The sequence below is a fragment of the Mustela erminea genome, chromosome 7 (genome assembly GCF_009829155.1).
Source record: "Mustela erminea isolate mMusErm1 chromosome 7, mMusErm1.Pri, whole genome shotgun sequence".
Classification (NCBI taxonomy): domain Eukaryota; kingdom Metazoa; phylum Chordata; class Mammalia; order Carnivora; family Mustelidae; genus Mustela; species Mustela erminea.
Genome location: NC_045620.1, coordinates 86,473,292 through 86,498,007, shown reverse-complemented (window position 1 = coordinate 86,498,007; position 24,716 = coordinate 86,473,292). Strand labels below are relative to the sequence as shown.

Genomic DNA, 24,716 nt, shown 5'->3' with positions numbered 1-24,716 from the left:
GCAGGAAAGAATATCCATGGGAAAAAAGTCTCCTCAATAAATGGTGTTGGGGAAATTAGACAGCCACATGCAGAAGAATGAAACTGGACCATTTCCTTAAACCACACACAATAATAGACTCAAAATGGATGAAAGACCTTAATGTGAGACAGGGGTCCATCAAAATCCTTGAGGAGAACACAGGCAGCAACCTCTTTGACCTCAGCTGCAGCAACTTCTTCCTGGAAATATCACCAAAGACAAGGGAAGCAAGGGCAAAAATGAACTATTAGGACTCCATGAGGTTAAAAAGCTTTTGCACAAAGGAAATAATCAACAAAACCAAAAGACAACTGACAAAATGGGAGAAGATATTTGCAAATGACATATCAGATAAAGGGTAGTATCCAAAATCAATAAAGAACTTAATCAAACTTGACACCCAAAGAACAAAAAATCCAATCAAGAAATAGGCAGAAGACATGAACAGACATTCTGGCAAAGAAGACATCCAAATGGCCAACAGACACATGAAAAAGTGTCTGCATCACTCAGCAACAAGGAAATACAAATCAAAGTCACAATGAGATACCACCTCATACCAGTCAGAATGGCTAAAATTAACCAGTCAGAAAACAAAGATGTTGGCAAGGATGCAGAGAAAAGGGAACCCTCCTACACTGTTGGTGGGAATGCAAACTGGTGCAATCACTCTGGAAAACATGGAGGTTCCTCAAAAAGCTGAATATAGAGCTACCCTATGACCCAGCAATTGCACTACAGGGTATTTACCCCAAAGATAAAAATGTAGTGATCCAAAAAGGCATGTGCACCCCAATGTTTATAGCAATGTCCACAACAGCCAAACTATGGAAAGAGCCTAGATGTCCATCAAAAGATAAATGGATAAAGAATATGTGGGATGTGAGTGTGCGTGTGTGTGTGTGTGTGTGTGTGTGTGTGTGTGCGTGTGTGTGTGTCTGATGGAGTATTATGCAGCCATCAAAACCCCGAAATCTTGCCATTTGCAACGACATGGATAGAACTAGAGGTCATTATGCTAAGCGAAATAAGTCAATCAGAGAAAGACAATTATCATATGTTCTTGCTGTTATGTGAAATTTGAGAAACAAGGCAGAGGATCATCGGGGAAGAGAGGAATAAGTGAAATGGGACAAAACCAGAGAAAGAGACAAACCATAAGAGACTCTTAATCTCAGGAAACAAACAGGTTGCTGGAGGAGAGAAGGATGGGGGATGGGGTGGCGGGGTGATGGACATTGGGGAGGGTATGTGCTATGGTGAGTGCTGTGAATTGTGTAAGACTGATGAATCACAGACCTGTACCCTTGAAACAAATAATACATTGTATGTTAATTAAAAAATAAAGAGATGACTAAGTTTTGCCACCCCCCAAAATAAAGAAACCCATGCTGAATGTCCTTCACCTATATCATAATTGGAGTTTTCATATTACTAAGTTACTTAAAGGATGTCTGAGCAGACAGGGCTTGGAATATAATCTGTAGACACTATAAATACTCCTTTGTGCCACTTAAAGCCACTAACATCATCTCACTAACTCATCTATTAAACTTTGTCATCTAGGAGATTATCATCTACTGTTTAATAATAATTTATGAAAAATTCCCTTTCTTTCTTTCATCCATCTTCCATCACTCTCTTTGTTTCTCTCTCTCCCTTTGGGTAAGATGATCACAAAACCCAAGTGGTGTGGACCATAATAGCTATAGATTTTCAGTAGTTTACAAATCTATAACCAAGATAAACATAGGGTGCTCTTGAACCAAGAAGAGGAAAGTCAGACCCTGACTGGGAGGGTAAGGATGACTTCCTAGCAAGATAATACTTGGGCTGAGACCTGAAGCTTCACTCAGAATTTGTTCTACGAAGAAAATAATGAAAAACTCTCATCCTCAGTGAATAGTCATGTGGGTAAAGACCCAGAGTTGAGAGAGCTCTGGGTATCTGGGTCAGTGTGGCTGGAGGACAAAGTATGAGGTGAGGCTGGTACTGGGAGACATGGCTGGAGAACAGTAGGGACTTTTCATCAATGACTATATATCATGTCCAGGAACATGCACTTTTACTTGGGGGCAAGGGAATAGCTAAATCAGGTTAGTATTTTAGAAAGGTCATAAATAACCAGTGTGAAAAATGAATTTGAGTGGAACATTTAACTGGTTGTTAGAAGGCCAAGAATCCAGGCAAGAGAAGCAGAACAAGATGGAACCCCTGGTGGAAACTGGACTTTCTCCTTTTGATCACTGACCTTTCTTTTTGCAATAACATATTCTCTGTGTTCTTCATGCAGATTTATGTATCTGTTTCTTACAGTAGCTCATGAAGGTTGAGCTTAAGAGTATTGTAGAGAGTATTGCGAAGAGCTGCACATACAGAAGACATTCTATAAAATTGTCTAACAAAGCAATTGTTGATCTATCTCAGAGGTTGCCTATTCATACCGTAAGTCGTCTTTGTTAAAGCAATGAATAGGTTATCATCCTGGTTAGAGCAGTGCCTATGATTAGCTTGAAGTCATAGGTGCTACCATGTCCTTTCCAAGACTTCTGCTCTATAGAAGAAATCCAACGTCTGAGTCAGTTAAAAAAAAAAATTAGATTTCTGTTGTTTTGTCTCTTCCAAGCTTCCTGGAAATATCTTTCCTTTCAGAGATATGCTTATCTTACCTCAAACTAAACCAGGAAGATAATCTTATAATAAAACAGGTGACTAATATCTAGGGTCAGACTCCTGGTTAATTAAAGGGACAGTTTTAATACCCCCCCTTTTTTTCTGGAGGCATTAAATCATTCAGTTAATACATTTTAGTATTTTATTGGGGGTATAGCTCAGTGGTAGAGCATTTGACTGCATTTTAGTATTTTACTATGAAAAACCTCCAGTGTTCAGTATTATTCATAAATGGAATGACCTATCTAGAAAAGAGAAAATCCTATGGCTCCAGAGTTGTGAGACAAAACCAGGTGGGTATTTTCTGGGATGGTACACAGGACATTTCTACTCTGAGCAGGCCTGGGTGAAGTGAGCTTTATGACAGGATCCAACTTGGGGCGCCTGGGTGGCTCAGTGGGTTAAAGCCTCTGCCTTCAGCTCAGGTCATGATCCCAGGGTCCTGGGATTGAGCCCCGCATCGAGCCCCGCATCGAGCCCCGCATCGAGCCCCGTATCAGGCTCTCTGCTCAGCAGGGAGCCTTCTTCCTCCTCTCTCTCTGCCTGTCTCTCTGTCTACTTGTGATCTCTGTCAAATAAATAAATAAAATCTTTTAAAAAAATGACTGGATCCAACTTGAAGATCCTAGGACTTTATTTATTGAACACTTATAATTTGATGTTTTTATTCCCATTGTTTTTAAACATTGGTCATATAACAGAAACCTTTTCAAGGAAGTTATGTTTAACAAATGGTAATGCAAGGACAAAGAGAAGCAAAGAGGAGGGGATATAATCTGACCTTCCAAACTCAAAGTGGTGACAGATCCTCATAGAAAAAGTGTATGTATCTTTTTGGTACTTTGAACCACTGAATTCATAACTTAGTTCTTTGTGAAATGCATGGAAAATTTTTCTTCCTTTCTTTCTTTTTTAGTATCCTTACAAAGAATTCCTAGTTTCATGGAAGTAGAAATGAACCAAAACCAAAACCAAAGGCCAAAAACAAACAGACAGAACCCCTAAGGTAGTACCCCCGAAGTCTAGCCTAAGAACATCTCTAGTATGGACTCATTTGTTTGGTTCTGGGGTGGATGTAATTTACCTTGGGTTTGGTATGTAAACTCTTACTTCATGGGCTACTTCTAACATTATAATCAGGGTGCACCTGGAATAAAAAAAAAATAAAAATTAAAAAAAGGATTTTGGCTGGGAGATAAGATACTCGGGTCTAGTCTTAGTCTGTTACAAACCAGCTATGGCTCCTTCTTTGTCTCCCTTAATGACTGTAGGCCTTGCTATCCTTATATACCTAATGGAGTAGTAGACAAGACAATTTGAGTGGTCTCCCCATACTCTAATTTGAAAATCAATTCTTTAGGGAAGAAGTTTTGACAAACATGAAATGTCTTTATGTGGGCTTATCTAGGGATGCTGGGCCTCTAAGGTGAGCGCTCACAGCTTTGTATTAACTCTGCCACACACTCAGTGCATCATTTTTTGGTTTGTTTTTAAAATTAATCCATTGAAAGATACATGAAACCTGTAGCTTTCCTGGGAAATACAATGACTCAATGTATTAATATTATTTTGATGGGATGGGCTAGTGAGACGAAGACATGGGTTTTTTCAGTCATGGAAACATTGTATTTTTGTTGCATTTCTGTGTATGAAGGACAAAGATTTCTTTTTCTTCAAGTGGTATTTACATCATTCACCAGAAACATGATTGATAACATACAAGCAGGAGGCGATAGTGTATTTATGTGAGACCCACACAAAGTAATCCCATATGGAGAAATATCCTATATCATAACCATTAAGGGTGGCTTGACCAAAGTGTTCCTTTTCCTCCAAGGAAAAATATATCTTTTAATAACTGAATAATTCATCTATTTTGATTCTTCAGACTAGATTATGACCTGAAGTTACTGCAGTACTACAGGAAATCAAGTTTGATTTTGTAATATAGTCAAATGAGTACTTTAGAGTGCTATGTCTGAGATCAATAAGGAAGCAGTAACTACATTTACTGTCATATGATGATATTGATGTAAAAACATAATGGTCAAAATTATAAAATCAATTTCATAATTTAATCAGAAATGTTTATTGATACTGTTAAAGTTGAATTCAATAGCTTCTGGTATGTAGTTAATTTCCTACCTGTCAGAAAAATGTATTGAAATGTTCTTTCTTGAAAATGATTGGAGTTAATTCAGTAGAGAAAACAGCAAAGTTTCATGTTAATAGATAGAGGTTTCTTCTGTCTTTAGCTACTGGTGGTGAATGCGGGAAGCTTTTGGTTTGGTTATTTTAAATACAACAAAACCAGGAAATGTCCATCAGCCACCCAAGTGGTTGGGATGGTCACCCTCTAAAATATAATTGAATGCCTTCTTAGGATAAAGACACAGTTTGGGGACACCTGGGTGGCTCAGTCAGTTAAGCACCTGCCTTCAGCTCAGGTTATGATCCCAGGGTCCTAGGATCAAGTCCTGCCTTGGGCTCCCTGCTCAGCAGGGAGTCTGCTCTCCCTATCCCTCTGCCCCTCCTCACAGCTTGTGATTTCTCTCTCTCTCTCTTTCAAATAAATAAATAAATAAAATCTAAAAAAAAAAAAAAAAGACACAGTTTTAACTTTACTGGAAGACTGCAGGAATGAATAGGCAACACATGTGTAGAGGTGTGCGAGGTAAGCCAATCTTCAATAGCTCCTTATGGAATGATTTATACTTTATTTATGAGAAGAAAGAGAAGGTTTTAGAGACTGGCATTCTGATGCTTTTACTTTGCCACTAGCTTCTAGTTTTGATCTTTATTCACATTAAGTTAAAAGTATCTTAATTGAAGCAAATGCCACTTAAGGGGATGTGTGGAAGTTTGACTTGTATGTTTGAAATGGTGTTCTTGCAGATTATAAGAATCTGTTCAACCCATCCAATTTAAATGAGATGAAGACCAAATTCTAAAGATTTAGCAGTACTCCAGATGTGTGAAAAATCTGTATGTCATGAAAACTAACATAATTTTGAAATTCAGCATGATTCTGGAAATTATTATTTTCTTCACAAAACCTCATAATAGTTCCTCATTGTGTAATCTGTGAAGTCAAGTTTCCTCATACAGGTATTCAATTGTCACTATCTGACCAGACTATTTTCTGGCTCATCTCATTCTTCTACCATCCTTTCCACTTTGGTCAAACTTGCCTTTGAACTCTTCTGTAAGTGGCCCATGCTCTTTTTTTTGTCAGTTATTATTCTACGCCATGTTGTCTTCTTAGTACTTTTGATACTGATTCATGTCCTGTTCTGCCTTGTGTGTAACATCTTCTTTTTTGGTGTATGTGTCTTGCCTCGCCAATTAGTCTATAAGATCTCTGGGGGTTTGTACTAGGACCTGTATCCTCCAAAACATTAAGCAATTGCACATAGTAGTTGTTCAGAGAGTGTTTGGCCAACTGAATTTTCTGTGAAATTGTTAAGATTAGAGTTCCCAGAGGCAGCATTTTGGAATGCAGCCAAATTCATTCTTTGGGTGTGCTTCAATTCATTGCAATGAATCAGAATGGAAAATCATTCTTAATTAGAATCATAAAATTTCTGCACAAGATGAAACTGCAGGTCTCATTGTATAAATGAGAGAATGAATGCCCAGAAAGTTCACAAAGGTATTTAGCATTAGAGTCACCATCCGACTTCAGGTCTCTTGACACCTGTCCACTCCTCTTTTTACTACACTGCAATGACTACTGACGAACTAATTCTAATTAACCACTAATGAGAAGAGGAGACAGGTTGCTTTAAAAATGAACAAAATCCATTGAGGATAAGGTGATGCTCCGGAAGTTTTAAGAATTGATGACAGAAAGTAATCAAGAAGCTTTTTTGGGTTGCTAGCTATTAATTTTTGACCTTTGGGTATAAAATATTCTTATCAGAACAAACAAAGCCAGCAGTTCAGCAAAGCACAAAGCTAAACCACCTGAAAAGATATCCTGAGTGTATTTTGAAGCACAGTTCACTGGATTTGTGTTTAACTCTAGGCATGTATGGGATTTTCCTTTATGTTTTTCCCCCTTTTCTCTATAATTGGGCTGCTACTTTTCTCCCTGGGCATGTCCACCTTCCCAGAAGTTGGATTTTCCATTTGTCTTACTGTTATGTCCAATACTCAAAGATTCAAGACTTAGTTTTTATATTAAGTGTTAACTAAGACTATGCCTACACAAAAAGAAAAGGATATATTTAGGCATGAACAAATTAATACATAAGGAAATATGAGGGTATGTTTAATGCTAGTGTGGGTCTACAGAACTTATATGTTCCAAGAAATCTAACTATAAGCAAATTCTGTTTTCCTATTAATCTCATATATGTTTCTGTGGGAAATGAACATCCAGTTATCTGCATTAAGATGACAAAGCAGAATATTTTGAGCACAAAATATTGATGCACACATATAATGTACAAAATATAAAGACTATTACAGCACTCTTATGATATAATATCTAGTATTCATTGAATGCTTACTATATGTTGACCCTATCAGTGCTGTATATGTCTCATTTAATCATCACAATAACCTTAACAATATCTATATTATGATCAGCGCTTAAATAAGCTTTAAAGTATGGGATTTGAAGTTAGAAGTGTCTGAGTTTAACTCTGACTTCCTCCATTTACTGGCTGTGAGACCTTAAGCAAATTTCTTAACCCTCCTAAATCTTGTTTCTTTTCAGCTGCAAAAATGAGGAGAATAACCTCAGCTCATGGGATTATCAGTATTGAAGTAGATAATGCCTATAAAGTGTTTAGCAGAACCCAAAGTACATTGTGGGTGCTCAGTAAGCGTTAGCGTTTTGCTTACCATTATTGCAGTTGAGGAAGCTGAATTTTAAAGGAGTTAAATAACTTGTCCAAGGCCACACAGCAAATAAGTGGAAGAACCAAAATTAAAACTCAGCTCTCGGGGCGCCTGGGTGGCTCAGTGGTTTAAGCCTCTGCCTTCAGCTTGGGTCATGATCTCAGGGTCCTGGGATCGAGCCCCGCATCGGGCTCTCTGCTCGGCGGGGAGCCTGCTTCCCCCCTCTCTCTCTGCCTGCCTCTCTGCCTATTTGTGATCTCTCTCTGTCTATCAAATAAATAAATAAAAATCTTAAAAAAAAAAAAAAAAAACCTCAGCTCTCTGCCAGTTTCAGTGTCTGGGAGACTATTGCAGTGGCCCAAGAAATAGGTCGGGAGTGGGCCAGCTCCATGGAGAGGGAACAGAAAAGAAAGAATATATTCCTGTGAGACCTATTGTGATGAAAAAGATGATTGACAAGCTGTAAGATAGAGGGAGAATGGTCATGAATGACCTCAAGTTTTCAAATTTGGACTAATGGAAAACGGAGGGAGCTATTGGTGCTCTTGGGCTGGAGCCCAGGAGCCTAGAATCTGCTGCTGCTGAACTGCCTATGAGGAGTTGCCTCAACTGTAACAAGAACCATGTACGAGGGGCTGCCCGTTCTCTAGCGGTTATAATCCCTCTGCCTGTGCTGCTGCCCTACCACCAGAAACTCAACAGCCGCTGTGCTGTTGAAATCAGAGGCAGAGAAAAACACTGCTTCTGTCTTTCCACCCACTTTCTGATCTTCCAGGTGTTCCTCCACCAGGCAGAATATAACCAGTCAGCTGGCAAGGGTATCTGGGAAATGTAGTTTGTAGCGTTCCAGCCCCAGTAATACAGAGCGGAGTATAGAAGGGCAGGTCGTGGGCCTGAAAAGCAAGTGATAAATCAGCAGCATGGGAGGAAACATTAAAAAAAATTAGAAACTTCAGGAGGAAGAAACGGTTTTAGAGAAAATAAGTTGTTTTTCTTATGGATAACGTATATCACAGAGAAAGGTAAATGCTTCTGCTCTTACAAATGCATTAAAAATAGGGTACATTATTTGTTAGAATAGACCTGTAAAAGTTAATTAAATTCCATTACCTATGATCATGTTCTAACATTAGGAGAAAAGCTAATTGAAATAAAATATAATAAATATTACAACTGGGTATTAGGTATGTATCAGCCTCTCCATATTTCTCCTGTTATCAGGTGCTACATAACAGAATTACATTTTCATCTATCTATAGACCTCTAATAATTGAGAAGAAGTCACTTGAATGAGGAAGATCTGTAGGTGCTTGAACTATAATGTTGTTCTATTTCCTTTTTATAACATACATAGAGTATTTTTAGGGAATGCAACATTGATGCTTTGGCATGAAAACTTCTCAAGCTATGAGACTTTATCTAAACTTGGTGGTAAAACCCTTGACTCTTTTCCTTGTACCCTAGAAGACAGTATGTAGAATTATTGATCACTTCCTGGATATTCTTTTTTTCTGAGTCCAGTCCTTCTTATCTTACTTACTTTCCTCCCCTTTCTTTGTTCAGTTAAAACAGAAGGCACCAGTATGATGAGATTCTTAGGCAGTTCTATAAGCAGACCAGGAACACTCTTTGAAAATATCCCTCACGAAAATTTCTCTTTACTGACAAAGGATTGGCCTGTATGATCACATTCAGAACTGAAACTGAAAGGTTATCATCTTTAAAAAATAATCTGCCGGGGCCCCTGGGTGGCTCAGTGGGTTAAAGCCTCTGCCTTCGGCTCAGGTCATGGTCCCAGGGTCCTGGGATCAAGCCCCGCATCAGGCTCTCTGCTCAGTGGGGAGCCTGCTTCTCCCTCTCTCTCTGCCTACCTCTCTGCCTACTTGTGATCTCTGTCTGTCAAATAAATAAATAAAATATTTCAAAAAATAATTTGCCTATCACATTTTTAATTGTTTTGAATAGAAGAACATAGGTTGTTGCTATTTTTATTTAATACCGTTGTCACCCTATAACTGAAAATTTTAGTGATCTTCCCTTCTTTAATTTTCATTGTAAAGCTTGGTGATGAGGGGAAAAATATAGCTAACAGAACATGAACTTTTTACCCTTCTATCCATTGTTTAGTTCTTCACCTATCTAAAAACATAGATAAGTTCTTCACTTGAAGTCTTTCTCGATTGTACCAATTTATAGTGATCTCTGCAGCCTCTGAAACAGTGACTTTACAAAGACATCTGGCTTCATGTCGTATTAGCTACAGTGAGACTAAGGAGAGAAGCATTCTCTACTATCCAGGGAAGCAGAAGGGCAATGAGCAGGCCCACTAAAATCGTTATATTCATCCCTTGTTAGCTCCCCATCTACGAAGATGTCTTCTCTAAATCTCCACTTACAACTCTTGGTTCTTTGGATTATATCTTGGTTTTGAGTGTTCAAGATCCTTCATGCCCAGTTTCACAAATCCACAGCCAATAACTCGATAAACTGCCTCCATAGTGGCCAGGACAGATCATAGCAGTGCTCACCAATGTCTGTGTTTCCCCTCCTCTTCCTGGGTGTATTCCCCAGCCTTACTGAATGTAGGTGGATCTGTGGGACAAGTTTTGGTTATTGGGGTGTAAACAGTTTCTTGGCCTCTGAAATCTGCATGAGATTCTCTTTGTTTCTTTCCTCCCTTTTGGGGCATAGACAGAGGATTTAATGGGGGCTTCAGTCAGAACCACTTATTAGGTACAGCCTGAATCCCTGAGTCTTGCCTGGAGCAGAGCTGGCCAACCTATACCAGTAGGAAATACTGTTTTGGGGTTAAGTAGCTAATAAGTACCATCGTCATCAACATTATCATCATCTTCTTCTACATCATCATCATCATCATCATCATCATCATCACAGCCGGTCTTATAAACCTAATACACACATGCATCTTAAAGCAAGATACATTTTGTTAACTGGGGAATTTAGTCTTAAAAAAAAAAAATGAGGTAGTTTTACTCAAAGACTCAGAGCTAGTAAGTGGCAAACCCAGGTCTGCATTCCTAGACTTAAGTCAATTTAACCAGCAATCTGACTGCCACCATAAACCTGTAATTTGTTAACCATTAACCATTAACTTGCAATCTGATTGCTGCCATGGCTCTGGAAGCAGGATACCTGGAGATGTTTTAGGTCAGTTAAGAAGACCTACAGATTGCTCTCTGAGATGAGATGCACCTAACAGGTATCAGGCAGGAGAGGAGCAAGCTTTGTGAGAGAGCTCTGGCTGTTTCTTCAGGCTGCATTTATCACATTTCAACCCTAATAACTCCCGTTGAAGGGAGTCAACTACATTTTTACCACTCATACCTGCACCCAGCCTAATAAGACCAAACCCTACCTCTCATGTTGCCACAAAATTCAAAATAGAGATCTCAAGGTTGCAGTAAAAGAAAACCAGGGCCAATTCCTGAAAATGATGCATTGGGTAGGGCTAAGAAGAAAGGACAAGGGAGACAGTCTCCTGATTCAAGAATTTTCAAATTGAACCTGAATTTTCCACTGGGTATGTTTAGGAAGTCCCCTCATTTTTTTCTATGAGATGAAAGAAACATGAAGAGGCAATGTACATTTCTGTCTTTGTTCTTCAAACTTTATGGCTTATCTAAACGTCTGATTTAAACTTGTATAAGAGAACAAGTAAATAAAAATGGTCATTGTTTAAGTTATAGCTCATTGGTATTAGATTTATCACTTTTGATTCTTTACAGCTTCTAGCTCTGGGTTTCTACTTCTCATTTTTTGTTCCAGTTCCCATGGCTTTAGCTATTGCTTTGAGGACTGCTTTGGGTTCTTTAGACTTCAGCTTTGCACCCAACTCTCAATCTCTTTGTTCAATCTCTATTTTTGAAAGTAAATTCCTACCTCTAGAATGGCTCTGTGATGTTGCCCACCACCTCCATTCTTACCCTCCTCTGTATAAAATTGCAGAATTTTCTTGAAAAGGAATGAGGATTAAGACGATAGAGCACTACTAAGCATATGACTCTGTGGCCTTAAAACAGCTTCAGATTTAAGTTCTTCCTTATCTGCCAGAACCTATATCATTTGTCACAGACTTAGAGCAAATGACTATACTCCTCAGATTCCATCAGCAATATGGAATGGGGGCTCAGCCAGAAGCTACTGCCTTTATCCTCGCTCACCAAGTCAAGCTCACTCTTTACTGATGGTGATATTTGGAACTTGATGGGACACCAGATGTTCTAGCAGCCTTTCCTTAATGTGAAGCTTCTATGATCAGAAAGCTGAGTGGCTATATTTGCATATGAAACTGTTTTCTATAGCAGTGCTGGGAATATTAAGTGGTGATATTCCATGGAGCTCTGGAGGCTTGCGTCCTTAGCAATGATTTAGGAAGACCTGTTGCAAATGACTACAGTTAAATTGGCAAGCTGTGCAGCTGATGGCCTTGATGTGGTCCTTAGGAATGCCTCTCAAGCCAGCTAGAACTTATGGCTCTGAACTTATTGCTCCCTAGATAGGTTAAATAAGGGGAAGTCCCTACCCTAAAGGAACTTACAGTCTAGTTGTATAGGTAAGACATACACTCGGGAACATTGCAAAGTGATATATAAACTAGGTGAAAAAGTAAGACAGACTATTGATGTAAGCACTGAAGGGATTGAAGGTGAAGCCAAAGTTATTTTGCTTGTGTTCTGTTCCATTTTCTTGGAAAACTCCCAATAAAGTAAAAATAGAGGCATTTGTATTTCACTACTCCTTGTTGTTTGTGTCCAATTTTCAGATAAGTCAGTCATGATTTTCAAAGTTGACAACATACCAAATGCGATTGCTTTGGATATAGTAGTCTATTAAGATGCAGTGATGAAAAATGAATGATGCTTTATTAGGAAATTCAAATGGCACTTGTATGACATAAACTCTTCAGAATGTCCAGTGCCTGTTCCACCTTAGAATTTTGGACAGTCTCTAAATGTTTAGTGCTTGAAGGCATCAAATGTCATCATTTAAATTTTTTCCCATTTTTATTTACCTGTACACATATTATTGGAATTTACATTATTTTTAGAACTCTTTATTTTGTTGAAGAATCCAAAGTAGCTGAAAGGTTTATTCAGACTAAACTTTTTATGGTCAATTTGATTGAATTGACAAGTATCAGGCAACCTGAAAATATTAGCTTTAATGAATTTTTTGGACTGTCTGCAGTTCTGTTATAATCTCGGAATATGCTTCTTTCAGACCCTAGACATGAATGCTATAGTGATAAGACAAGGAATACATGGCCCATATACCAAATACAGATACAGAAATGAGGTACAGTGCAAAAATGCTGCTCAGGTTCTGAAACAATGAGGAATTCTTTTGAGAGGTTTTAGACAATGTGGAGAAACAGTTACCAAAGCCGCAGGAATGCCAGCCCTAAAGCCCAGGCTACAGAATCTGAGTTTAAAGAGATGATGATGGATTACCCAATTCTTTCCTAAGACCCTACTCAGAATCCCATGGTGAATGAAGCCTGGTCAACACGTTTTTCACAAGGTCGCAGTGGTAACTGAGAATGAGCAAAGAGAGGGAATAAAGTTGAAACTAGAACTAAAGAGCATGAACTATGAAGATGGGCTCAGTTCCTTAATCTTTTAAAGATACTTTCCAGGTGGATCGACTGAGCTGTGTAACATTTCCAAACATGCAGATAAATCTCCTCATCTATCATGATGTCACCAATGACCCTAAAAATCTACAGTCCATGGTTCATCATGAAAACATTTCATGGATGCTTATTATTTTCTGTGAAGGAGGGTAAACTTGGGTGTTTGGAATTTGGGGCTTGCCCATTATGAGCTCAGGCTGACGTGCAAATGTGTGTTTGAATTCAGACTTCAGCATGAGTATGTTTGAGTATAAAACTACAAGGTCCTTTATTAAATTTAAAATCGTGGGTTACGTGTTGAACGGCCTGCATTCCATCCCATTGTTTAAATTCATCAAATAGTCACTCTGGAATTATTTCTAACAATTGGGATGACTTCATTTGTGTTTGTTTTCCCTTTCTATTAATCCATGACAAACTGTGAAATTTGCCATTTTTACCATAACCAGGCCATGAAATTTGTCATCTCTCTCTGTAATTTACATGGAGCCTTGGCTATAGATGCATTTCAGGCAGGATGATTGCTTTCCATCTGATGCAGACGACAGAACAAAGGAAGGATACACATAGAACAGAACACAAACAAATTCAGAACAGACATCAGGAAGGGCTCCCCCACCCCTTTTTTCTTTAATGCTGTAAAGTCTGCTAAAATGTGCCGACTGCCTCCCAGGGAAAAAGGTTGATGGGACAAACTAAGGCACTATTGTCAAATCCAAGGAACAATGAAATGACACTCCAGGGAGAGGGGAGAGCTTAAAAGAAGTCTTGACACACTAGAATGGCTGGAAGGATGTGGTAGGAAATCATGTGAGTAATGTGGTCAGGAGACATTTGGAAATGGAGTTTCAGAGGCAAGCCACCATAACAGTACAAGACTTTTAAAGCTTGTTCACAAGCTATTGTTCATGGGATGGCGAATTTCCCCTTTTCTTTCCACTCCCTCTTCTCTAAAATTGAACATAAATTAGTTTCTTCCATGTCAAAAGGATGAAAAGTCCTCTGAACAATTTGTGTTAAAAATTAGACTGGACATTTTGCAAGGAAGTTCTGTTTCTAATGATTCTCTTCTTGGTTAGGGGAAAAGAAAGAAAGAAAAATGTTTTTGCTGTCCATTTGTCTGATTTGCAAAATACAGCATCTTCCTTGAACTGTTGACTCTGGCAAGCTAGTTTATTCATACTGTGGCAATAACTAACTGACCACTGAAAAGTAAGGTCGCCACGTCAAGTAGGTGTGCTCTTTCTCCACTGAGATATAACTGATGGTGTGATTTCCTCTGAAGGAGGAGAGGTGCAGCTTTGTCTGAGGGTGGATACAGGGCAGAAGAGAAGGAGTGGCGAAGGAGGAGACATCTAAACAACAGCTTGCCCTAGTGTTTCCATCTCCTGCTCTGCAGAAGGGAAGTGAGAAAGCAGTGGGTATCACATAAGTTTGTAAGCCCCAGGTGACGGAAAGGAAATGATGCCATGGGGTCTCTCACAGTACATTTAGGCTTTATTCTCTAGTGAGAGGACACTTGTTTTCTAGGATCGAGAGGATTTATTAAAAGTGGATTGCCACTTCTTTTTGGTTTAGACGTAAAGTGGGAGGTGGTTATAGAGAATGGAGTCAAGCCAGTTGTTTTAGCTAAACTGGTCCTCTTTGCCCATGGTGAATAAGGATTGCATGGAGCACGGATAGTAGCAAATCTCAAAGGTGCATTTTGTTATCTACTTTATTTTCTCTTCCACTTTCACTGCCATATCATGAGAAAATAAGAGATTCTAATTCTCTCAATTCTGCTATTGTCACCAAAACCTCCTGCCTTTGGCTAATTCTTATCTCCTTTTCTCCTGTGGTAGAGCTGACATTTTAACATAAATAAATGGTTGGTTTAAATGTTCATTTTGCAAAATAGAAGAAAAAAGATGAATGCAAAGAGTATAATCATGCAAAAATCTTCCTATACCCAAGAATAATCACTGTTAAAATGTGACATGTTTCCTTCCAGTTATTTTTTCTATGCCCATATTTTTTACATAGTTGAGTTCAAATTACATATGAAAAAACAAATGATCTTCATTAACTTAACATTTTATCATAAGGGTTTTCCCGTAGCATTACAATCTCTTCAAAAGTGTAATTTTGGTAGCTTTTATGTTATCCCATTAAGTAAATGCATCAACATTTTCTTTAGATTTTCTTGTGATTAAAACTTTCTTTTTGATTGCATCTATTTTTTATGACTATAAATACTATAGTAATCATTTTTGTGCATACATCTTTACATGAATTTCTGAGCAGGATAGATTTCTAAGTGAGGTATGACTAGGTGAAAGCTCATGGTAATTTTAAAAGACGCATTTTTACCAAATAGTATTCTGGTTTACATTCATAACAGCCTATCAGTAACATTAGTAACAGCTCACCCTCACCAGCACTAAATATCTTTATTTTAAAAAAGAACCTGACTTTCATAATTTTATAAAGAAAAAAATGGTGCTGTCTTACATTGTACTTTCACGATTGCCAGTGAAGCTAAACTATTTATGTTTTCTTTGTCTATTTACCTATGATGGTATTGTGGCAGCCATGAGAATGTGCCTCCCAGAGCCCCTACTACAGAAGCATTATTGACTGAGGGCCCTAACTGCAGCACTTTGTAATCCATTGTTCTGTTTACACTGGGGCCACACCACTGATGGGCTACTCCTTACCAATGACTGAATGTGGGGGGATGCCAAAGCAGACCCATTCTTAGGAGACACAGAACTTTTTCGTTGGCTGATTTTGTCTCAAGGACTTTCCTGTGGCTTCCTGTCCTTTATTTAGACTATCAGGCAGGCTTACATCTCTCCCCATCTCTTATGGCTCTCCCAACGTGCCTGGCTTCCTCCTTATTTCCTTTCACATAGGCAGTTCTCCTAGTGTTATAAGTTGAATTATCTCCCCCCAAATTCATGTGTTGAAGTCCTACCCTTTAGTACCTCAGAACGTGAACTTATTCAGAAATAGGGTTATTGCAGATGTAACTTGTTAATATGATATCATACTGGAGTAGGAGGGTCCCTTAATCCAATATGAATGGTGTCCTTATATAAAGAACACCATATGAAGAGATAGATGCTTAAAGAGAGAGGATGAAGTGGGGACAAAGGGAGAATGCTATCCATAAGCCAAGGAACACCTGAGACCACCAGAAGCTAGGGGACAAGCACGGAGCAGATCCTCCCCAATAGCCCGCAGAAAGAACTGACCCTGTGGACACCTGAATTTCTGATGTCTAGTTTCCAGATCTGTGAGACAGTAAATTTCCATTTAGACCACAAGTTTATGGTATTTTGTTATGGAAGCCCCAGGAAACTAATACACCTAATAAAATCCTCCCACTTTTTAAAAATTAACATGTAATGTATTATTTGTTCAGGGGTACAGGTCTATGATTCATCGGTCTTACACAATACACAACACATACGCTCCCCAATTCCATCACCCAGCCACCCCATCCCACTCACCCTCCTCCACTCCAGCAACTGTCTTTATGTTTCCTGAGATTAACGGTCGCCTTCTAGTTTGTCTCCCTTTCTGGTTTGGTTTTGTTTCATTTTTCCTTCCCTTCCCCTATAATCCTATCTTGTTTCTCAAATTCCTAATGCCAGTGAGATCATATGATAATTGTCTTCCTCTGATTGACTTATTTTGCTTAGCATAATACCCTCTAGTTTCATCCACATTGTTGCAAATGGCAAGATTTTGGAGTTTTTTGATGGCTGCATAATATTCCAGTATATGTATATTCCAGTTTTTTGATTCCAGTACATGTGTGTGTGCATACACACATGCGCATACATATATTACATCTTCTTTATCCATTCATCTTTTGATGGACATCCAGGTTCTTTCCATAGTTTGGCTATTGTGGACATTGCTGCTATAAGCATTGGGGTGCATGTGCCCCTTCGGATCACTACATTTGTATCTTTAAAATCCTCCAACTTTTAATCCTGTCTTATAGTCCACATCTTGGACATCTGGACTAAGATAAACTTCATATGAGTTTTTTATACTCTGAGTAATAAACCTCTGTCATATTCTTGCAAATATTCTTTTGGTTTATATACATTTTAATTTAGCTAATACTATTTTAATTGACAAATAATGTAAACCTTTATGTTTAAATAATCAACAATCCCATGGGTTCTTACCTTCCTTTCTTCGTTCGTTCGTTCATTCCTTCTTTCCTGCTTGTTCTCTTGTTTTCAAGACTTTCCCTACTAGAGAGATGATAGATATTCACCCATTTGGGTTTCCTGCCTTATTTTGAAGGCTTGGACTTTGTATTTAGCTTTAGAGTATATTCAGAACTTAGTTTGTTCTGTACTGAAATATAAAGTCTACAGTATTGTATCCAGTCTTTTCTCATTTTTTTTCTCTTTGAAATATGTTTAGCCATTCTTACACAAACACATTCTTTCATACGAACTTTTGAAACTTTTTTGTCAAGCATGCTAAATGAGAGAAAAATGCTGTTGGGGTTTTTATTGGATATGCTTAAACAAACAACTCAATTTGTCAATAATTAACATGATTAGAACATTTAGTTTTGCCATCTGAGAACATTATGTCTCCAATTATTAAATAATTAGCTTATATTTTTCAGGAACTCTGACATTTTCTTTACATAGGTCTCATGCATGTCTTGCTAAGTATTGTCTTAAGGATTTTATGGATTTTTGATTTTATAAATGCCATTTTTTCATGATATTTTCTAACTAAAATGAAGAAAAGTTATTTCCACATGGTCATATCATATTCAGCCACTTTTACTAAAATTTCTTATTAATTCCAATTTGGAAGTCTTAGCACATTTGGGGGAATATTCTCCATGGTGGTAAATCTCATAGAAACTTTGGCTGTGAGAGCAGTGAGGATCTAAAGGTCATCATACCCCGTCAATTTATGGATGATTCATTAAGGAACCTCAGTACTATGCTCTAAACACTGTGAAAGGAGGGTCCTGAAAAGGACTCACTCCATCTCCCTGGAAATTCTTAAACCGAAGATCATATAGCACAACATATAGACATGTTTTAATATTTGTGAATAATTATAGTGATAAAACAGTAACCATTTGTTGAGGTGCAGGCACTTGCTAGGTGCCTTATACAGGGGCAATCTCATTTTTTCTTACAACAATTATTTGAAATAGAGTTGTTCAAGATCATTGGCAGATGTGTCTCACTGGAATGATTTCCTGTTATCACTCACTCTGGCTTTCTCTCTATCTGGTCTTTTTATGGGCAGGAGCAATTTACCAAGTTACTTTGTAGGGTTATTTTCCTTGTTTACTATGAGGTTTAGTTTGTTATTAATTGAAGGAATTGACCCAGGCTTTCTGTTGCAGAGAAAAAAACACCTCATCAGCACTCTTCCACAAAAAATAAATAATAAAAAATACTAACAAATATTTTTTAAAGTTTTATTGGCTAGGTTTGAATGTCAAGTCAAAAAAGTTGGATTTTTAAGTATATTTTGACCCTCTGCTATGTAGCCTATTGGAGACATTTTTTTTTAAGATTATTTATTTATTTATTTGACAGACAGAGATCACAAGTAGGCAGAGAGGCAGGCAGAGAGAGAAGAGGGGAAGCAGGCTCCCTGCTGAGCAGAGAGCCCGATGCTCGATGCGGGGCTTGATGACGGGCTCAATGCGGGTCTTGGTGAGGGGCTCGATCCCAGGACCCTGGGATCATGACCTGAGCGGAAGGCAGAGGCTTTAACCCACTGAGCCACCCAGGTGCCCGTATTGGAGACTTTAAAAATAAGGTTATGATGGTTTCTAACCAGGAAGAGTTTACATCTACAGTAACAGAACCCTCATGATGGAAGGGGCTTGGATATCATCTGGTCCAGTTTCCTGTCTGATATGCCTTCCTGATGAATTCTTGGCTAGTCTGTTTTGGAATAGTTTCCTAACTGATAGAAAGCCCTTCCTTTTTTTAAGTCTGTCTCCTGGTATCTTCCACCCACCTCTTCTTAAGTGCCTTTTGTAGTCACAGAATAAGTTCAGTTTCTTTTAATAGTTGAGAAACAACCACTTTGTGCTGTATTCACCTTTCTCAGTGGTGGCTCTCCTGGTCCAGTTATAGTTAATTAATTATGATTAAGTCATACTGGAGTAGGGTAAGCCCCTACTCCAGTATGACTGGTGTCCTTATATCAAAAGTGATATGTGAAGAGATGGATGCTTACAGAGGGAGGCGGAGGTGAAGACACAGGGAGAATGCCGAGGAACACCTGAGACCACCAGAAGCTAAGGACAGACATGGAGCATATCCTCCCCATCGCCCTCAGAGAGAACCAACTGGTGATGCCTGGATTTCTGACTTCCCCCCTCCCCAGTTTCCTCAAGCTCTTTTCATGTAAGCCCCTTCTCTTTCCTAGACTCCATCCTCTAAATGTAGGCTTTTGTCACTATCCCCCTTAACATGTAAAGTCTAGTACTGAACAGAGTGGTTATGATGTTGTATAGACAGCAAACAGTAGAGAGGATGTATTGTGTCATTTGATCTGGATACTAAATTTGCAACAATATAGCCAAAGTTCCTATTAGTTATTTTAAGCAGTTGTGGTGAATAGTTAATAATATTGCTTCCCATGCAATTTTTGATTCTCTACCCTGCTCCCAATTCCACTCTTCTGCCGATCTTCCTCATCTCAGTAGACAGCCCCACAAATCACTCTATTAGCTCTAGGTAACACCCAATTATCATTCTTGACTCCTTCTCCTCAACCCATTGCTGTGTTCCACCTGCAATCCCTGTACCACTACCACTCCAGTCACCATCTCTCCTCTGTGCTGATGAAAGAGCCTCTTAACTGGTCTTGGGGTTTCCTCTCTGGGATCCTATTTAATGTATTCTTCACATGGCAGACAGAGTGATCTTCTTAAATTATAAATGGCCTTATGATACTTCCCTACTCAGAGCTCTTCGGGATCCTCCAGCTCACACTCACACAAAATCTAGTCTTCTTTACTGGGCCAAGAAGATCCTGCATGATCTGCCTACCTGTCCCACCCTACTCTTCATCTCCCTCTGCTTTATCCATTTGGGCAATTCTTTTTGATCTTTCTGTTTCTTGTACACACTAAGCTCCTTCCTTACTCCAGACTCGTGCAGATGCTGTGCCCTATACCTGTATTGTTCTTGTCCCTAGATCATTGTATTTACTATTTGTTCCCTTAGTTCATTTCTGCTTAAATATCAATTACTCAGAAAGTCTGTATTTTACTACTCTGTCTAAAACAGAACCCTTAGGGGCGCCTGGGTGGTTCACTGGGTTAAGCCTCTGCTTTCAGCTCAGGTCATGATCCCAGGGTCCTGGGATTGAGCCCCACCTAGGGCTCCTTGCTCAACAGGGAGACTGCTTCCCCCTCTCTCTGCCTCTCTGTGACCTCTCTCTTTCTCTCTGTCAAATAAATAAATCTTAAAATAAAATAAAATAAAATAAAATAAAACCCTTATATCTCCTCACAGTCACATTCTATTTCCTTACTCTGATTATTTTTCTTCTTGGCACTTATCTCCAGTTGCCATTACATGTTCGTTTAATCATTTGTGTAATTTCTATATCTACCACTAGAATGTCAACTCCATCAGAGCAGAACCTTCATCTGTCTTGTTTTTTGCATTAAAGGTGCCTAAAATAATTCCAGGCACATACTGGGTAGTCCCTGAGACTAGAATGTTCCTGACACATATTTGTCAATGAATAAACTATTGAATGAATGAACTATACTGAGTTTGTAGCCCGATAAACTCTTTAGTCTTCTTTTTTCCTAAGATCTCCTCTCTGCATTGTGGTTTTCTAAAGAGTTTAGTAATTTTATCTTGAGTGCATTTCTTATGAGACGTGGAATTTAAATTCATTCTCTTCAGAATTTAAATTCATTCTCTTCAGCTTGCTAGTTTTATATTTGACTCTTGAATTAGGCTCTAGTTTCTCTCATCTAAGTTTGTCCATACTCTCCTTTCTAGTCTCAATCTTTTTTTTTTCTTTTTGGTAGATAAGATAAAATCTGGGGAATTCTACTTAATTCTGATATACATAAATGGATAGCCAGCTAATTAACTGAGCAATCCCTATGTTCTTCCTTGCTCTTGCTTAAAAATAGCAAATAAAGAAAGTTACTTTTTTCCTAAGCATTTTCCCTAAGTTTTGCCTCTTTCTGGGCCCACTTCATTTGGAAAAGCAGGCCTAATAGAAGTGAAACAACAGGAGAATTGTGTAAGATGTTTTACAATTAGGTGACATGGCGCATAGACTCTAAGGTTTTCAGAAAATGGAATAATCACAGAGAGTTTGCAGAATTAGAAAATATTTTGTGTAGATGCTTCCCAACTTTAAAAAAATCCTGGTATATATTAAAGAGTAAAATCATGGACTTTTAGAAATAGTAGAGTGTCATACATAGTTTAAGAAAAATTAGCAGGGTTTGGAGCTGGTAATTTTGTCAGACTGTATGTGTTAGTTGTGCATGACTTTTATCTTCATCCAAAAAGACATCAGTGTCCATGTGAGGTCAAGGGCAGAGTGTCAGAGACTGTTCAAACATAGTTTTCAGGTCAGCACACAGCCTTGGATGTGCTTTTGGAGGGTGAGGTCAGTAACATCACAGCAGCAAGCATAAGCTAACCATCTTGAGAGATTAATGACTCACTGCTCTCCTAGCCCAGAGACCCAGCTACATCTTTTTTCCAAAATAACTTCTCATATAAAGGTCAAAAGCACTAAGTGTGTATGTCTGTGCTCTGTGTGCGTATGGGTGGGCATGTGGATCTGTTATACAGTAAACATCCATATCTATGTATACTGTAAGGGAAGGAAGGACTTACTGGTACATAAAACAAGAGAAAATAATGGGCATTTAGTGATAATAAAAGAGGTAAGTCCCTCTAGTTTTCAAAGGTCTTGCAAAGTTCTTTGTAGTGGCTCTAAACAGTAGGGAGAAATATGGTTTTGCTATTAAAATATTTGAATAAGATGACCTTATAGATCTAGCAATAAGTTGAAGTGCAGGAAGAATCTAAGAAGACTGATGGGGAAGGGATTTAATGCATACCCTTGAGAGTTTTTTGTTGTTGTTGTTGTTGTTTCATAGTGATGGCCTAACCTATTGGTAAAATTGGCTGATTGGTGGTAAACATTATGGAGCATGAAAATTATTCCACATGGCTAAGTTTTGCTTTTTCAACAACTGTGCAGTTGGGGTGACCTAACTTTCATTTCCTGTTTCCATTATGGTTGTTAGTCCCAATTCTTCCCACATCTGCACCCAGACATATCTCATTCTACAGTCTGTCTGCCCATCTGGGCTGTGGGGTGACCTCATTCTTGAGAAGAGGCCTATAAGCTGTGCTCAAGATGGACAGCCCCTGACAAATGGGTGCGTGTTCCCTGAGTGCACAGCTGCACGGACGCATCGGCCACCCTTGGCTCATTGTGCTGCAGAGGGCTTTGTAAAATGTTTTCAGTATGTGTTTGTCTGGCTATTTTCAAGGCTCATGCACAGCTCTGATTTTAATATTTAATGTTACATGAAGATGTCTGAGGCTTCCTGAAGTTATTCCTCTGATTTATAAAAAGAGAAGGATTCTGATCATACAAATACAAATAGAATGATCAAAAGACCAAATGGCAATCCACTCACTTGCTGTCTTTTTATTTTTTTTAATTATTATTATTTTTTTTTTGGTTTCAGAATTTTATATGTGGAGAACTTTTGCTCTTCTTGCCAATCAATCTATCAATATGTATTTATTGAGCATTGTAAATACTGAGCAGAAAGGTAGATACAGAAAAGCAAAAATCTTAGAAACCCACCTTTTAGGCATACAACTAGTTGAGAGACACTATTGACCAGTATGGAGTGGGATTACAGAATACTAGCAAAGTTTTTTGGGGTGTTACTACGTTCCAAGGTTAAGTGTTACCTTTAAAAGTGTCATCTCACTTAACCCTCAGAATAACCCATTAGGTAAGTGCTATTTTTCTCCCCGTTGCTCAGATCAGGAGCCAGAGCTGGTGTGACTGAAAACTTGGCAAGAGGACTCTTGCAGGAGAGTCAGAATTCACACTCAGTTCTTTCTGAGAATTCATACTCAGTTCACACCTAGATGGGGCTCCAGAGCTCCATATCTTAACCATGATGCTGTAGCACCTCTCGGGTGCTGCCCTCTAGAGTGTGTAAAAGTAATAGTTTTAGAGTAAAGATCAGATATGGGGATTCAAGTCATCAGTGTACTTTTCCCACCTATATTTCGAAGTGGGACTTGGGTCTCCCTTCACCTTATTTGAAGTGATCCAACCCCGGGAGTACCTCACAATGGCCCAGAATTATTCTTCAATAGGTTCCCAGCATGTTCCTTCTAAATCAACATAATAATATTAGCACAAACAAACATTAAGAAAAAATGGAGATTTAGATTTCTGTTATTGTTTTTAATACTGATTCCTGCCACCAAATCTACTTTAGATTATGTGGGTAATTACTTTTCCTTGATTTACAGTTAAAACCATGTAGGAAATGCAGCCTTTGTAAGTAACTCTTTACATTTTTTATTTGCTTTCATAATTTCTTTATAATCCTCTTGTTATAGTGTAGTGATTAAGTGCAAGGGCGACAAGATATGGAGGTCCCCTCTTACCACTTTTATTCAACATAGTACTAAAAGTCCTAGCCTCAGCAGTCAGACAACAAAAAGAAATAAAAGCCATCCAAATTGGCAAGGAAGAAGTCCAACTTTCACTATGTGCAGATGACATGATACTGTAAACCCAAAAGACTCGACCAAAAAAATTGCTAAAACTGACATATGAATTTGGTAAAGTTGTAGGATTAAAAAATCAATGTATAGCAATCTGTTGCATTTCTATACACCAATAATGAAGCAACAAAAAGGGATAAAATAACCCTAACCAAAGGGGTAAAATATCTGTACTCTGAAAACTATACAACACTTCTAAAGGAAATTGAAGAGGACACAAAAGAATGCAAAAACATTCCATGTTCACTAATTAGAAGAACAAATTTTGTTAAAATGTCTATATGACCCAAAGCAATCTACATATTTAATGTAATCCCTATCAAAATACCACCAGCATTCATCACAGAGGTAGAACAAACTATCATAAAATTTTTATGGGACTACAAAAGATCTAGGGTAGCCAAAGGAGTCTTGAAAAAGGAAAGCAAAGCTGAAGAGGACACAATTCCAGACTTCAAGTTATATTACAAAGTTGTAGTGATCAGAACAGTATGGTACTGGCACAAAAACAGACAAACGGTTCACTGGAAAAGAATAGAAAACTCAGAAATGGACCCACAACCATGGGTCCATTTGACAAAGAAGGAAAGACTATCCATTGGATAGATCCAGTGGTCCAGTCTCTTCCACAAACGGTACTGGTAAAACTGGACAGCAACATGTGGAGGAATGAAACTGGACCACTTTCTTACACCATACAGAAAAATGAA

General features: G+C 38.4%; 1 long non-coding RNA gene across 1 annotated transcript; it reads left to right on the top strand.

Annotated features, from left to right (window-relative positions):
• LOC116594686 lies at positions 1 to 24,716 on the top strand. The gene is made up of 3 exons (XR_004287369.1): positions 1 to 27; positions 8,559 to 8,564; positions 24,627 to 24,716. It is a non-coding gene; the product is annotated as an uncharacterized LOC116594686 (long non-coding RNA).